General features: G+C 47.0%; 1 protein-coding gene across 5 annotated transcripts in view; it reads left to right on the top strand.

Annotated features, from left to right (window-relative positions):
- The first annotated feature begins 368 nt into the window (after positions 1-368).
- The window catches only part of CRACR2A (calcium release activated channel regulator 2A), a 146,627-nt gene continuing 131,607 nt past the window's right edge, over positions 369-15,388 (top strand). For 3 of the 5 annotated variants that reach the window (XM_054526683.2, XM_063711996.1, XM_054526684.2), the window contains exon 1: positions 369-805. The gene's annotated coding sequence lies outside the window, so the exon portion shown is untranslated. The remainder of the gene's footprint in view (positions 806-15,388) is intronic. The other 2 variants (XM_063711995.1, XM_063711994.1) reach the window with 1 other exon arrangement.

The following is a 15,388-nucleotide window of genomic DNA, read 5'->3' as shown; positions in this document are numbered from 1 at the left end:
TTCCAGGCAAAAAGAACTCCCAGCAGCCATGAGGAACAGCTGGTGTTTGGCAACAGCCAGTGTGTCCAGAGCAAAAGTGTTGTGTGTGTGTGAGGGAGAGAGTGTGAGGCTGGAAAATTAGGTTGTGGCCAGAGTGGGCACGGTGGGCCCTGCCTTGTGCGCTAGGCTGAGAGGTTATCCTGCAGCCTGAATACCTTGGGAGGCCTTTGAAGATTTACTTAGTGCTTTATTAACAAATATGTATTGGGTTTTTGGTGTTTTGTTTTGTTTTGTTTTTAACGATTCATGCCCACAGTAGAATATATAGAAGAGTCAGAAAAGTATAAAGAAGAAGAATCCCCTTTAGTTTCTATTCCCAGAGATAACAGCTGGAGTGACGCCGGGCTGTTGCCGGGTTTTCGGGGGTGCACTCCCAGACACCATCTCTCCAGTGAGCCAGCAAGGGCCGGACTGATGCCCCACCTTGGGAACCTGAATCGGGGCAAGGGGCCTAGGGGGCCTAGGGAGCAGAGGGACCCAGGAAGCCCGACCAGGCAGGCAGGCTAAGTCGGCAGCGGCCCCGCCCCCGCCACCCAGGCTCCCTGGCAGTCTCAGGTCGCGCCTGCAGGCCCGGACCCCACCGCTTGGCGCGCGCACGTCCCGGAGGGCGTCCAGGGGGCGCCGCTTCCCGCTCAGCTCCGCTGGGGAGGCTGGTCCAGCCTGCGCGGATCGGAGCGGAAAGAGTCGGGCGGAGCAGGCGGCTGCTTGACGGCTGAGAGCCCAGCGGGCGGCGCGGGCAGGTCCACGGGAAGCCTACACGCCCAAGGTAATGTGGAGGAAGGTTGAGGGTGGGCGCCCGGGGCAGCCGGGGGGCGGCGCTTCCTGCCTGCTTCTCCGGCTGCGAAGTGTGAGCGCGTGTGTGCAGCACATGGAATTCGCAGAGGGCCTGGATGGAGGCTGTGTGCCCTTGGGTGGGAACAGCTGGCTCCCCTGCCATCCCCAGGCCTGGCCTGGCCCTTGCTCCCCTCCCTGTCACTCGGTAACGGGACTGGAGGAGAGCCGAGAAGCACTAGGGTTTTGGTCAGGAAGGGACCTTAGGAACCCTCCAGCCTCATCCAGCCTCTTCATTTCACAGATGGGGAAACTGAGGCTCAGAATGGTCAAGTGACTTGCCCAAGGTCTCAAGTCTAAGAACCAAAACTCCTACCTTGCTGTTCAGTGCTACTAGGAGCCCGGGGCACGCAGGCAGCATCCACAACTGCTGCCATGCCTAGAAACAAAGAACTGAGACAGACGGCCAGAAAGACACAGAGAGAGAACCTCCCAGAGCAAAGGAAGGAGGTCAGGAAGTGGGCGGCTGCTGGGGCTTGGCTTCCGCCCTGGCCCCAGCGTGTGCTGGTCTGGCTGTGTGGCTCAGAGGCCTTGTGCTGACTCTGTCCGTGTGTGTGTGTCCGTGTGTGTGTGTGTGCGTGCGACTGTGTGTCTGTGCACCCATGCAGGCACGGGATGCAGCGAATGTACCCTGCCACGTGGGAAAGCCCTCGGAGTTCATTTATCTGTTTACACAGCGTGCTTGGGAACCTGCCCTGTTTGGCTCTGTGGAGGACACCAGGAGTCTCAAAGGAATTCGTTCTGTGTGACTCAAGAGGACAGAAAGGGCCAATCCGTGGGACTCCCCAGAGTGGTCAGAGGGTCAGGAGGAAGAACCTAACTCCTGAGGTGATGGGTTCCTTGTCTCTGGAAGAAAGCAACTTGTACCGAAGAGTCTTTTTATCAAGGATGTGCACATAGGGATATGAAATCAGGGCAGCTAGCTCCACATGGAATCAGCATTTTTGTTGGAGGGTCCAAGGTTCATGCCCCTTTTCAGGTGAAATTAACATGCACAACCTCATGGTCTAGTATTTGCCCATAAGAGCTACTTTATGCACAGTTTTTGAGTGATAAGTGAGAGGCTTCATGTATGGATTCCGAGGCCCTGTCACCTCTCCGTTCTATACTATAAAGCGTGTAGAGGGAGTTTGGAGGAGGGAGGTTACTTCTGGAAGGAGTGACTCGCAGAGGGCATCCTGGATGTGGCACTGAGGCCGGGCCTTGAATAGGAGGCTGGGTCTGGGCATCTTGGGGAAGGTGGGATGTACCTGACGAGCAAGGAATAATGTAGTGGACAATCCAGTGAGGAGTGCTGCCTGGGAGAGATGGCAGAGGCTTGGAGTGTTACGAGTCTAGAAACTTCATTATTAAGCCTAGGGATATTTTGATGGTTTCTAAGAAGGGAATTGATGTTCCTGGAGCTGGATTTGAAGAACATGTCATCTGCAGCTGGGTATGGGATGTATTGCAGTGGAGGAAGCTGTGGGAAGAGAACCTGGGAAGAAGCCCATTGCAGTCACCATGAGGGGTTGAACAGGGCTGGTGGGAATAGACAGGAAGGGGCTAAAAGGCTTGGGGGTGGGGGAAAAGTCATCTGCTATGTGCCAGGGCCTGTGGTAGGAGATTTTCATGTTTAATCTCATTTAATCCTCCTGACAACCTCATGAGGAGATTGCTATGATTGTTCCATATTGTAGAGGAGGAAACTGAGAGAGAGGTTAAGTGGTTTATCCAAGGTCATACAGAAAATAAGTGGTGGGATGGGGATTTTAACCCAGAGAACAGTGGAGCAGATGTAATCTGGCAACTGAATAAATGTCAGGGACTAGAGCAGAAGAGACCAAGATGATGGCGATTTGGATTCCAGAGTTGGAGTGGCTGGTGATGCCACTGATAGAGATGGAACCCCAGGTGTGGGGGGTGATTGGAGATGCGTCAGCCTGTGGTGAGCCTGCAGAAGGCAGGCCCCAGCACTGGGACAGTGGCTGCAGTAGCCATCCATTCTGCCTTGGGGCTCCTTGTCGCAATGGTTTGCTGAACCTGTTGTGGGGAGGGAGGGTTGAATCTGCAGGCTGCCTGGGTACTGGCAATGCAGCTGAGAGAAGCTAGGCTGGGGGAGAGCTAGTGAGGGATTCCTCAGGGACTGGCTAATCACCCGCTAAGTTCACATCTCTCTCTTGCTTTTCTTCCACACAAAATAGTGTCTATTCTGTTGCAATGCACAGAGGACTCAGGCACTTGCCATGATTCCTTAGGTGAGAATTAGTTCAGATTTTATATTTTCCAAGGAAGGCCTATGTTTCCCCTAGAGAAGAGCTAAAAGATGTAATTGCCAAATATTGCAGAATATTGCAGAATTCAGGATCCTAAGAGCAGGTCCAGGGCCTCTTACAATGTCATAGAATCACGGTGTTCTAGAGACAAGTCTGCCCTATTTTATGGATGGAGAAACTGAGTCTTTGCAAGATCATGGTCCTTTGTCAGCTGTTAGTGAGTGGCAGAAATAGGTCCAGGCCCTTGGGCTCCAGAGGTTTTGCTTTCTCCACTGACATACAGGGAGGCCGCTGTCTTGCAGAGGAGCCTCCAGGGTTTCCTATAAAATAGCCCTGGGGGCCAGGCGTGGTGGCTCACACCTGAAATCCTATCACTTTGGAGGCCGAGGCGGGTGGATCACCTGAGGTCAGAAGTTCAAGACCAGCCTGGCCAACATGGCAAAACCTCATTTCTACTAAAAATACAAAAATTAGCTGGGCATGGTGGCAGGTACCTGTAATCCCAGCTATTCAGGAGGCCAAGCAGGAGAATTGGTTGAACCCAGGAGGCGGAGGTTGCAGTGAGCTGAGATTGCGCCATTGCACTCTAGCCTGAGTGACAAGAGCGATACTCTCTGTCTCAAAAATAAAAATAAAAAAAAAAATAGCCCTGGGGACAATTTTATAGACAGGTCTAGCATTCGATGGACCATTTCAAACTGGTACACTTTTTGTTCCTACCAACACAACACACACACACACACACACACAAAGAAACAGCAACAACAACAACAACAACAGCAACAGCAAAAACCAGCACATTGTTCCACTCATCCATCTATTGGTCATTTCTTTGCTTTTTCAAATTGCTTCCTTTCCTCTGAGAGAAATTTGATAAGGCACAGTTTAGTTAGAGCCATAAGGGGTTCCGTCCAAGTACAGGGTCAGCGGGAGGTCCCAATAAAGCCCGATGGTACCTGTGTGCACCGGCAGAATCCTAAGGCATGCACAGGGAAGCAGGAAAGGAGAGGATGGCTGTAAGGATCAAGGAAGGAGGAGAGACGAAGTGCAGAGAAAAAGGAAAAGAGGAAAAGCTGAGTTTGTGGAGCGGACACCTCAATGGCATGGGCAGAACCTACTTTGGGGACCTATATTTTGGGAACCTGGCTCCCCAGTACTCAGAGGCAGCATGAAGCAGGGAGATAACCAGGTGGACATGAAGAAGCCAAAGGGAGTCACTCTTATAATACATCATCCAACCTCGGGCACTGCTGGGAGTGAAAGGGGGAATATTCATAGCAATGCTGGGACCACAAGCATAACCAGGATGTCCTAGGCAAACTGGTCACCTTCACAACAGCAATGCAAAGAAAGTGCCAGGCATGGCCCAGGGGCTGTTCATGTATTCCCTTATGGAAGCCTCACTACAACCCAATTGGCTAGGCACTGCCATCATGCCCATTTTATAGAAAAGTTAACTGAGGAAGAGAGAGGCACAGTATCATGTCTACGGTCACACAGCCAATACATGGTAGAGGCAGGATTTGAACTCAGGCAGCTTGGCTATTTCAGAGCCTGCACTGTAAGCGTTATGCTCCATTGGCTCTCTACTCACCAACAGCATCCACACAAAGACACCCCCTTCCCCTCACAGGACTCAGCAGAGGGACCTTTGTGGTCTATTTCCCCTCACAGCTGCTCCAACTGGTCAAGTTAGTATGACATCATCCAGATGACATAAACAAATTTGCAGGCAGGCTGAGGCGAGGGGGAGGACAACCCTCAGTCAGGTTTGTCCTCTACAGGCTCCACACCTTGTACACAGTGCTGAGTCTTGGCCTCAGGTCTTGGAGTTCTCAGTCATCCTTGCCTTGTAACTGCTCTGCCCTTTCCCTGAAGGCTGAGTTAGATACAGGAAGGATCTCTTGAAGTTCAATGTTAGGGACAGGTTCCTCTAGGACCTCCTCTGCCTGGGGCAACTAGAGGGTGGCACCCTGTGATGACAAAGTTATCTCCAGGGCCTCTTCCAGCTTGAGGGCTATAGAATTTTCTTTTGTGACAGATTCTTCAGGAGACAGTGTATCCCCCTTGTCAGTGTGTTTTGGCTCCCAGCCCTGGCTTTCTCAGAATGCCAGAGGGACACTTTCTTCCCTTGTCTTTTTGTTGACACATCCCGGATGGGGCTGGCCAAGAAAGGCATTTATGGGGCAGCAGGCTCTATGGTGGGTGGAGTCTGACTCTAGGTGATGCTCCAGGTGTTTCTAGAAGATGCAGGGAGGTAGGAGCAGGCAAGCTTCCCCTGTGGTTCAGATTCCAAGGACCTCTGTCCCTACCCCATCTGTGCTGAAGATCCCTTATTCACACAATAGAGCTGCTCTGCCTGGGGGTGGGAAAACGTGAGGCTGGGCCTGAGAACTTGTGGGAAAGTGGAAACCGTGTTTTACCCAAGCAAGTTCCAGCAGTGAGGTTGGATAGGCTTAACACCCGGCCCTGTGCTCATAGTGTACCCCTGAGCCTGTGGAACTCTGTGCCCTTCTGGGCTTAGTTACAGGAAAGGTGAGAAGGGTGAGACGTAGCACACGTGCTACAGGTGCACCAGGAGAAGCTGGAACCAGCGGGTGTGGCTGCCCTCCTCCCGGAACCTGCACTCAGCTGGCCAGACAGCTTCCTTTACTCCCTTTTTAACTCACAGCAGCACCAGGGGATGTGGGAGGTTGGCTACAATGACCCAATTACCAGTGCAGACAAGAGGGAAATCTCCTATTACCTGGGTGATTGGTTTATTTTCACTTTATTTACTTTACAGATTGCTCAGCATTGAGCTCTGGGATTTGCAGTCTGTCAGAGTTCTCTTGGTAAATAGATGGAGCTTTGCCACATTGTCCACTGCACATAACCACGTACCTTACCCACTGGGATAGAGGGTTGGATTGGTGCTGATGCGGGAGGGAGGCCAACTTCTCGCAGACTCACCTTGACCAAAGACGGAACTCCAGGGACTCTCTTTCCACTGCACCTCAAGGTTGATGCACAGAAATACACCGGGCATGGCTGAGAGTTTGGCATAAATGAACTCATCTGTGTAACAGTTTTATGAAATAGGCACTGTTATCATCATTCTCCCCATTTTACAAATGAGGAAGCCATCTTCCTCATCTGTTTCAAGAGGCTGAGGAACTTTTCCAGGGTCACACAACTGATAAGAGGCCGAGCTGGGATTTGAACCCAGGCAGTCTGGCTCTAGGGCCAAGTCCTCAAGCATTCCACAGCCTGCCGCCTCTGCATGCTTAGTGCAGAGCCTGGGTTCTGACTCTAACCAGTCATGTGTCTTTGGGATTAGCCCTCTAAACCTGAGTTTCTTTTCTCTTTGTTGAAGTGAGAATACAGGAGTTACCTGTTGATCCATGTCAGGTGAATTAAGGGATGTGAGGAAGCATGTGGTCCATGCACAGGTGATCCCCTGGGTCATGGTGACATTACCTGTTTTGAGAGCTTGTGGTTGAGTTCCATGCTAAGGGTGTACTCCTCCCCTTGTTGGTCCTTCTCAACCAACTTGTTGAGATGTACTCCTCCCCTTGTTGGTCCTTCACAACTTGTTGTGCTTGTCTTGGATTGAAATTCTCCAGAAGGCAGAGGCAGAGTCTCTCACCTAATTAGCTTGCATGCATGCTAAGTCCCTGCTGTGCCAGCAAACGGTCCTGCAGGAGGTCTGGTCTAAGAAGAGAGGGGGAGTCCCTGTAGCAGGCATACATACTCCTTTGAGGGGATGTCTTTTTTCTGGCGGACAGTACAAAATATCACAGACTGAGTGGCTTGGACAACCGAAATTTATTTTCTCACAGTTCTGGAGGCTGGAAGTCTAAGATCATGGTGCCAGTTTGGTGGGTGAAGGTTCTCTTCTTGGCATGCAGAAAGCCACTTTCTTTTTGTGTCCTCACATGGCACGGAGAGGGAGAGAATGGGAGAGGAAGAAGGGAGAGGGAGGGTGGAGGGAGAAGGGCAGGGAAGAGGGAAGAGAGAGAGATGGGGGAGAGAGAGAGAGAGAGAGCTCTTTGGTGTCTCTTCTTATAAGGGCACTAATCCCATCATGAGGGCCCCACCCTCATGACCTCATCTAAACCTAATCACCTTCTAAAGTCCTCACCTCCAAATACCGTCACATTGAGAGTTAGGGCTTCAACATATGAATTGTCGGGGGGATATAATTTAGCTCATGGCAGGAGATGATACAAAAAATAACCAATGATGTTAGTGTTTATAGGCAAGTAAGTAAAGTATATTTCTCATGGCTTTAGAGAGGAGGTAGGATTTGAGCTGAACCCAGAAGTACAGCCCAGGCTGGGAAGCATTTATAGTGCAGGGCCCTGAGGCGCAGGAACAGCCCTTCACCCCCTCGACAGGGCCATGCCCTTCTGAAGACATGAATGGGGTCAGGGAGGTCAGGGGGAGGGAGATGAGAGACACTTGCCAGAGAGACACCTCCTGCCTTCAGCCAGGTTTTGTTTTTCTGTGGGGAAGGAGATGGTTTGTCAAAGATACTATTTCTTTTTTCTTTTCTCTTCTCTTTTCTTTCCTTTATTTATTTATTTATTTATTTATTTTGAGACGAAGTTTTGTTCTTGTTGCCCAGGCTGGAGTGCAATGGCATGATCTTGGCTCACTGCAACCTACCTACACCTCCTGGGTTCAAGCGATTCTCCTGCCTCAGCCTCCCAAGTAGCTGGGATTACAGGCACGCACCACCACGCCTGGCTAATTTTTGTATTTTTAGTAGAGACAGGGTTTCTCCATCTTGGCCAAGATGGTCTCAAACTCCCGACCTCAAATGATCTGCTCACCTTGGCCTCCCAAAGTGCTGGGATTACAGGTGTGAGCCACCGCTCCTTTCCCAAAGCTACTATTTCTTAACCTGAGCAGGGCTGAAATTTTAGAGGCTTTCTTCCCAAGGCAAGTTTTCTGAGCAAGATAGCAGCAGCACCACCATCCCCAGAGGAGGACACGGTGGGAGTGAGGGAGGAGGAGTTCTTGGAAGTTCATTTCTGTGGGTAGTGTCATCTGAATCATGGTCAGAAATTGCCATTGGGGAGATACCATCAGGAATAACACATTGTTCAGCAGGAGAACCTCTAGATGTTTCAGTGGTGCCGTGGCCTGCGGTGGCTTTTTGGTTTTCGGGTCTTCTGGGAGTTTGGATTGAATAGACACCCCGGATACAGATCATCCACAGGATGGAGATCTTGACTCACAAGGCCTTTGGTGTGGCATCTGGGTTCATGGACGCTGCCTTCCCTACAGAATCCCTCAGAGGGAAGGCCATCCAACTCTTTATGTTATTTTTATTATACTGTCTTCAGTGGACAGAGAGTTGAGGTTTAGGGTTTTTTGTTTGTTTGTTTTTGGATCTTCACTGTTTCATGGTGATAAAATATACATAACATAAAATGTATCATTTTAACCATTTTAAGTATACTGCGCAGTGGCAGTAAGTATATTCACATTGCGAATTGTTTCTTCTTCTCAAACTGATAGGGTTTGAGAAGGTTTGGTTTTAACTGTGGCTCCAGGAAGTCATACAGTGATACTGTCTCAGTTCCCTCTCTGCACAATGTCCTCATCATCAGATGTCCTGTCAACTTGGGTAATGTTTCTCCTGCCGTTTCTCTCTTATTCCTTTCTGTTTGTTTGGGTTTAAAAATTTATCTGCTTCAATCAAAAGCGCTTCTGTAAGACTGCCCTCCTGTGGGCTAAGTACTTTGTACAGAACCTTGTCTATTTCTCCCCAGGGTCCTATAAGGTAGTATGATCACCCACCCTTTCCAGGTGAGGAAAGTGAGCACCACAGATGTAAGTAACATACCCGAGGTGGTGTAATTTCAGAGCTGGGACTCGATTCTGGACTCTCTGATTCTTCCTGCTTCATCTAGACAGGGGTGTCATTGTACAGAGTCAAGCACAGCTTCCCTGCCTGGGCACAGTAGTGTCTACTCGAGAAGGTTTCTAGAATCTGCACAGATCTGGGTTTGTATTATGTGAACCATGTTCCATTAGGATTCTTCACTGGGGCCTTTAGCCAAAAAGGACTCACTTAAAAATAGCTTCATTACATACCACAGATAAACTGCTAATGGAATTTACCAAACTGTTAAATTAAGCTTTTCAACTAATTACACACATAGTGTAAAAGTGTGAGTTTAGCTTTGACCGTGGATTCCTCCCAAGGCGGAGAATTGGTGCACGTTCTCTGGCTAGCAGGGGTTGGCCACTGTCTCAGCTCCTGTTCTTGGTCATGATCTGTTTTGCTTTTCTGTCCCCTCTTGGTATCTCATCACAGCTTGATTCTGCATTTACTCAGGACACAGTTTGTTCCTAGGCCATGGTTGTCCTGGCCACAAATACTACAGAGTGTATTTGCTATTTCCCCAGCGAGCATTCTTTCTGGCATCTGACGCATCTTCTGTGACGTGCCCTCTGGCACATTTCCTATTGCTCATCATTACCCTCCCCATGAACTGCAAGCCCCTACTGTGTGTCTCAGAACTCAGATTTTTGGGTTGAACTTTCTTTGGGGCACAGGGTTCTGATGTGGCTTAACTCTGGGAATGAAGTCAGCTGGGGAAACAGCAAGGCATTCAACAAACTTCTGCATGGGCCGCATGCTTCATAATAAGATAATTTGTCAAATGCCTGCCATGTGCCAGGCATTTTCTGATATAGGTCTTACCATGTCCTTTTTACAGTTGAGGAAACTGAGGCTCAGACAGGTTCAACAACTTGTGTGGGTTCACACCAGACACCTAGTCCTGGTATAGACACCTGCACGATGGACACCTCCCCCAGGCTGTTGATCCCCCTGTGCCTGACTGGCTTCCTACAAAGGGCCGACCCCTTGGGTTGCAGGGTCTGCTTCATAACAGAACTCTCTCCACACGCCTGTAAAATGGGAGCCAGAAGCTGCCGAATCCATACCAGGTGAGCTGCCCCAGGCACAGGTCATCCAGAGATATAGGGATGGAAAAGGCCAGTTCAAAAGTCTGTTGTAGTACTTCTTTTTAAGGAATGCAATTTTAGTACATTGAACTGCAGCTTGAACCAGAACCAGAGACACAAAAAGGAACTGCCAGGTAAAATGAGCGTCAATGAAAAAAGAAAAATTACTCGGCTTCCATTACATAGTCACTGATAGCAAACTAAACGTATTTTTTAAAAAAATGTACAAGCCCTACTTACAAGTTTGAAATAGAATGAAAAGTTCTAATTTGCACTCAAGAGCAGTTAGACTATAACACACACCACATCTGAATTTTCTGACACTTTAGGGGTTACATTGTAGTGATTTAATGCCAATAAAACAAAAAATAAAATGGATTAATATGTACTTGTTGAACACCTACTGTATGAAGTGCTTTGTACTAGGAAAAAGAAAAAGGGACACAATATTTCTTTTGACCAGACACAAGTGCAGAAAGAGCTGACCTCCCCAGATAGCATGTATAACTTTTGCCAAGGAGATGGGACAGAATGAATGTGCTCTAGAAAGAAACCCTAGCCAAGTAGGTGGGAACTGAGCTTTGTCTTCAAAGATGGTAGAATTCAGCAGGTAAGTGGTGGCAGGAAGTCCTGGGAGGACTGTTCCATGAGTGTCCTTCTGTCCATCTTAATAGACAGTGTCTGAGGGCCATTCTTATGGAAATTAAACCAGTGACGTTCTGGCCAGGCTGTAGAATGTGCCTACCAATATTTGTAAGGGTCACACTCTCCTCCTGCTGGCCTTCACTGACTAGTTTATAATCTAGAAGGAAGTGAGATTTCTCCCAGCAGGGAGCCAGGATTCAGTTCTGGACTTTTTGATCCTTCCTCCTTCATCTAGACGGGGATGTTGTCAAGTAGAACCTAGCACAGCTGGCCCTGCCTCTGCATGTGCTCTGGAAAGTTTCTAGAATCAGCACGGATTTGGGCATGTATGACGTGGACTGTGTCCCATTAGGATGGAGATGGTATTCGGAACCCTGTAGACGGTGCCAGAGAGCTATAGAGTGGAAGAAGATGGGACCACCCTCAGAGACTCACCCTCTCCTTATACAGTTATCCACCAGGAAAAGCCAACCAAAACAGAATGAGCGATGCCCAGATGGTAACTCTTTCACCGACAGGCCCACTATTGAATTCTTTCATGCCTGCTGCCTGATTTCTTTTCAGTCCTGGTTATAGAGCCAAAGGCAGCTGTTCACAATTTGGCCATGTCCTAGACCTGGGTAACAGTGGTTAGTCCAGCCCTCCCTGTCCCAGCCTCACATGTGCATTCAACCCCAGCAGCCACACAGCCTCTGTCTGCAACCTGTGAAATGGCTGGGCTGTCTCAGAGGTGCTTTGGAGAGAAATGTTAACTAGCAGTGTGACAGTCACGGGTGACTGTCTTGCCCTCACTGAGAGGACACGTGCGCCCACTTCATTGCTGCAGGCAGTTAGCCTGTGAACTCCAGGCTGATTGGGCTTAATTGGAGCTCTTGAGGGTGTGTTTTCTTTTTGTGGACTAAGATGTAATTTGAGCAACTAAGCCATGTCTCCTATCCTCCTGCCCTGTCCCATTCTGAATGCAAATGCCAATGTGATGTGACCCCTAATGCTGTTCCTTTAGGACCTGGTCCACAGAAGCTGGAAGTGGGCAGACAGGAAAGTCAGAAAGCTCAGGTGGGGAAGCTGTGCTAGGCTGCAGCATCGGGTGTGAGGGAGGAAGAGCGTGTTTTATGTTCAGCTTCGCCACTCGCTCTCTGTTGGCCTCAGTTGCCTCATCTATAAAAGAGCTGCCCTTCATGTTCCTTAGGGAATTTATAAGGATGGAATTAAACAGTGAAAATATGAAAGTCCTTTATGAACACAAAGCCTTTTAAATAGAGGTTGCTTATTTTTGTGCAGCAAAGTATTTTCCATTCATTCATCAGTTTGGCTGAAATTAACCTTTGCTTCTTATATCATTATAATAGATCCATTTAGCATTGGCTCGGTCATCAGTGATTTTTATCAAACAGGTGAACTGCACAATTCAGTTAGGTGATTGAGGCTCAGCCGGTGCCCCATAGTCCGGAACTCTCCAGCCTGTCACATCAAGACCCTCAGGAGGAAGTAGGAAGGGGTCCAGGCTGACTGGGACCCTCGGAAGTCTGGGCTATGTTTCCAACCAAAACAGCATGGCGATCCCCCTGAAACAGAGTGGGAACTAAAGCCTACAGAAAATGGAAAATGGAAAAATGAGGCTTTGTTACTTTTAAGAAAGTCATTCTGGGTGTGTCCTGCTATCTGGAGCTTCTGCCCTCCTTTTGCAAATATTTGCCTAGGGATGTAGAGGGTGGAGGCAACCATGGAGAAGAAAGGAAGAAGGAGGGTGGGTGTTTTTGAGTACATATGTGTGGTCAGATAGCTGCCGACTCAACTTGGTATAAATTCAAGTCACCTCTCACTGAGAGCCCACCATGTGCAAAGCTCTGCCCTATAAGCTAGTACAATTATTATTTTCCTTAACTTAAAGGTGAGGAAACTGAGGCTTATAAAGTAGCTAAGCAACTTGCTCGAGGTCACATGGCTAGTAAGTGTAAAACCAGAATTCAAATCCAGGCACTTGACTGCAGAGCCCACTCAATAACCATAATGGGTTAAATTATGTACACGGAGATGATCTCTCTGTTGATGAAGATGTTTGCAATTCACACAGCAACCCACAGACTCTGCTTTCAAATGTGTACAGCAATGCAGTAAGGTATGAGTACTGAGTATTATACACTTGGCTAAGCATATTAAATAAAATTATGACTGTGGAGGCACTTAATACATTATAAAATGCTCTACAAATATGATATAATTATTGTCTCATAAATAAAATAGGAGGGGTTAAGTGGCTTGACCAAGGACGTGTAAGTTGCAAATGCCGAGTAAGGACACCACCCCAGGACGTAGAACTTAGAACTTCAGGACCAGTGCTTTTTGTTTCCTTGACACCATCCAGGAAAGATTCACTCTGACTTTATCTGTTTCGCCTGAAGTGTTGCCAAATAAAAATTGGGCAGAGACCCTAAAGAAGAATAAGCTAACTTTTCTTAGCTACCTTTTATTAACTTTAGCTTTCCTCTCCTTTTTCATTCCCTAATCAAACTGAGAGTAGGGTCATGGAAGAAGCTGGGGATTCTCCAGCATGGGGGATGGGGTAGCAGAAGTTGCAGAGGGATCATTTGTGTGTCCCCATCTCCTAGTTGAAAGGAGAGCCCTGGGCAAGGATGTGAGGAAAGAGAATGGGCAGGATATGTCGTTTTGCACTACGGATGGACCAGCATCTATTTTATAACCTCATAACACTGTGACCACAAATTATTTTAAAACTGTGAGTTCATCTAGAATCTGGGGTATATCCCTGGGGCTTGTGTGTACGCATGCAATAATTTTTTTTTTTTTTTGAGACGGAGTCACTCTGTCGCCAGGCTGGAGTGCTGTGGTGTGATCTCGGTTCACTGCAACCTCCAACTCCCTGGTTCAAGCGATTCTCCTGCCTCAGCCTCCTGAGTAGCTGGGATTACAGGTGCACAGCACTACGTCTGGCTAATTTTTGTATTTTTAGTAGAAACGGGGTTTCACCATGTTGACCAGGCTGGTCTCAATCTCCTGACTTCGTGATCTGCCCGCCTCGGCCTCCCAAAGTGCTGGGATTACAGGCATGAGCCACCACGCCCGGCCAGTATTTCTTAAATAAAGAGATCATAAATATTTTGTTCAAAGGATCTTAGGCTTGATACTGGAAAGATGAAAATAACTGCTGAGCACCAGTTCATATTTGTACAATTTGAAACAGTGCCAGAATTTTATCTTAGAACTGAAGCAAAGGGAGTCATTCTTTGTTGCTAGCAATGTCTTATTTTTAAAATGTATTCATTAATTTTAAAAGGGATAAGAAATTAACATTTATTTTACACCTTCCAGATACAGAAGCTATGCTGGGAGCATTCGTAGGTATTTGCTCATTTATTCCTCAAAAAAATGCTCGTATAAGTGACACTGTTAGATGAATTTTTAAGATGAAGAAATCAAGACTCTGAGAGATTAAGTAATTTGATTTAAGTTTCTCAGATAGCAAGAGATGGCAGCAAGATCCCAGTATAAGCATGTCTGACTACCAATCTGTAATTTTTTCAACAACACACTGAGAAAATCCATTTTCAGTTTCTTTGTTTTTCATTTCTTCCTTAATCTCAGATCTTTCACCTAGATTCTGTCTTTTTCTGTTTGATGTCCATCTTTTAAAGTTTTCATGTTCAGTGAGAGTCTCCATGTGGCCGACTCCCAGGTTGTTTTTTTTTTTTTTGTCAGATAATATCTTTATTTCTCTTGTTCTTAAAGGATATCTTTTTAAGTATAGAATTCTCAGAAGACAGTCACCCACTTTTAGCATGTTGAAGGTATTTTACCACTGCCTTCTGTCTTGTTTGTCACTGATGAGAAATAACCTGTCTAACTGTTAATCCCTTGAAGGTAATTTCTCTTCTCTGTGCTGCTTTTAAGACACTCTCTTTGTCTTTGGTGGTCTAAAGCCTCACTGACATGTGTCTGCTTATGGATTTCTTTTTATTTATTCTTCTTGGGATTCTTGAATATGTGTCTTGGTATCTTTCATCACTTTAGAAAATTCTTAGTCATTACCTGTTTAAATATTCTCTTCCTTCTCCTTCTGAAACTCCAAACAGATGTATGTTAGACTCTTTTTCATGTCTAAGTTCTCCTTCATATTTTCAGTGTCTTTGTCTTTTTGTGCTGTATTTTGGTTAATTTATTATTGACCCAGCTTCCAGTTTACTGTCTCTTTCTCAAACTGTATCTAATCTGCTCTTAAGTCTATCCACAGTTTGAAATTTCAATTATTTATTTTTTTATTTCTAAACATTATCTTTGGTTCATTCTTCAGAACTTCTTGGTTATTCCTCATGACTTTTTGTCTCCTGCACATAATCTTCAAGCTTGGCTTTAACTTCTTTGAATACATTACAGTCATTTTTATAGTCAGCATCTGGATATATATTATCTAAAGAAGCCCCTGGCCAGTGAATTCCTTCCTTTCTTGTGAGTCCATCAATGCTTTTGGAAATTAAAAAAAAAATTATATAAGACTTTTTAGTAGTTTCTAGTGGCAAGGTCCATCTAGGTACTTAGCCTGCCATAATGATGAAAATATAAATCTAGCATGTTGTTGGAAAATTGACAAAATTAGGAGAGGGAAAACTGATCAGATGGAGATTGGCATTAGGAGC

Source organism: Pongo abelii, chromosome 10 (genome assembly GCF_028885655.2).
Source record: "Pongo abelii isolate AG06213 chromosome 10, NHGRI_mPonAbe1-v2.0_pri, whole genome shotgun sequence".
Classification (NCBI taxonomy): Eukaryota; Metazoa; Chordata; class Mammalia; order Primates; family Hominidae; genus Pongo; species Pongo abelii.
The sequence above is the reverse complement of the archived record's forward strand: the minus strand, read 5'-3'. Positions and strand labels throughout refer to the sequence as shown.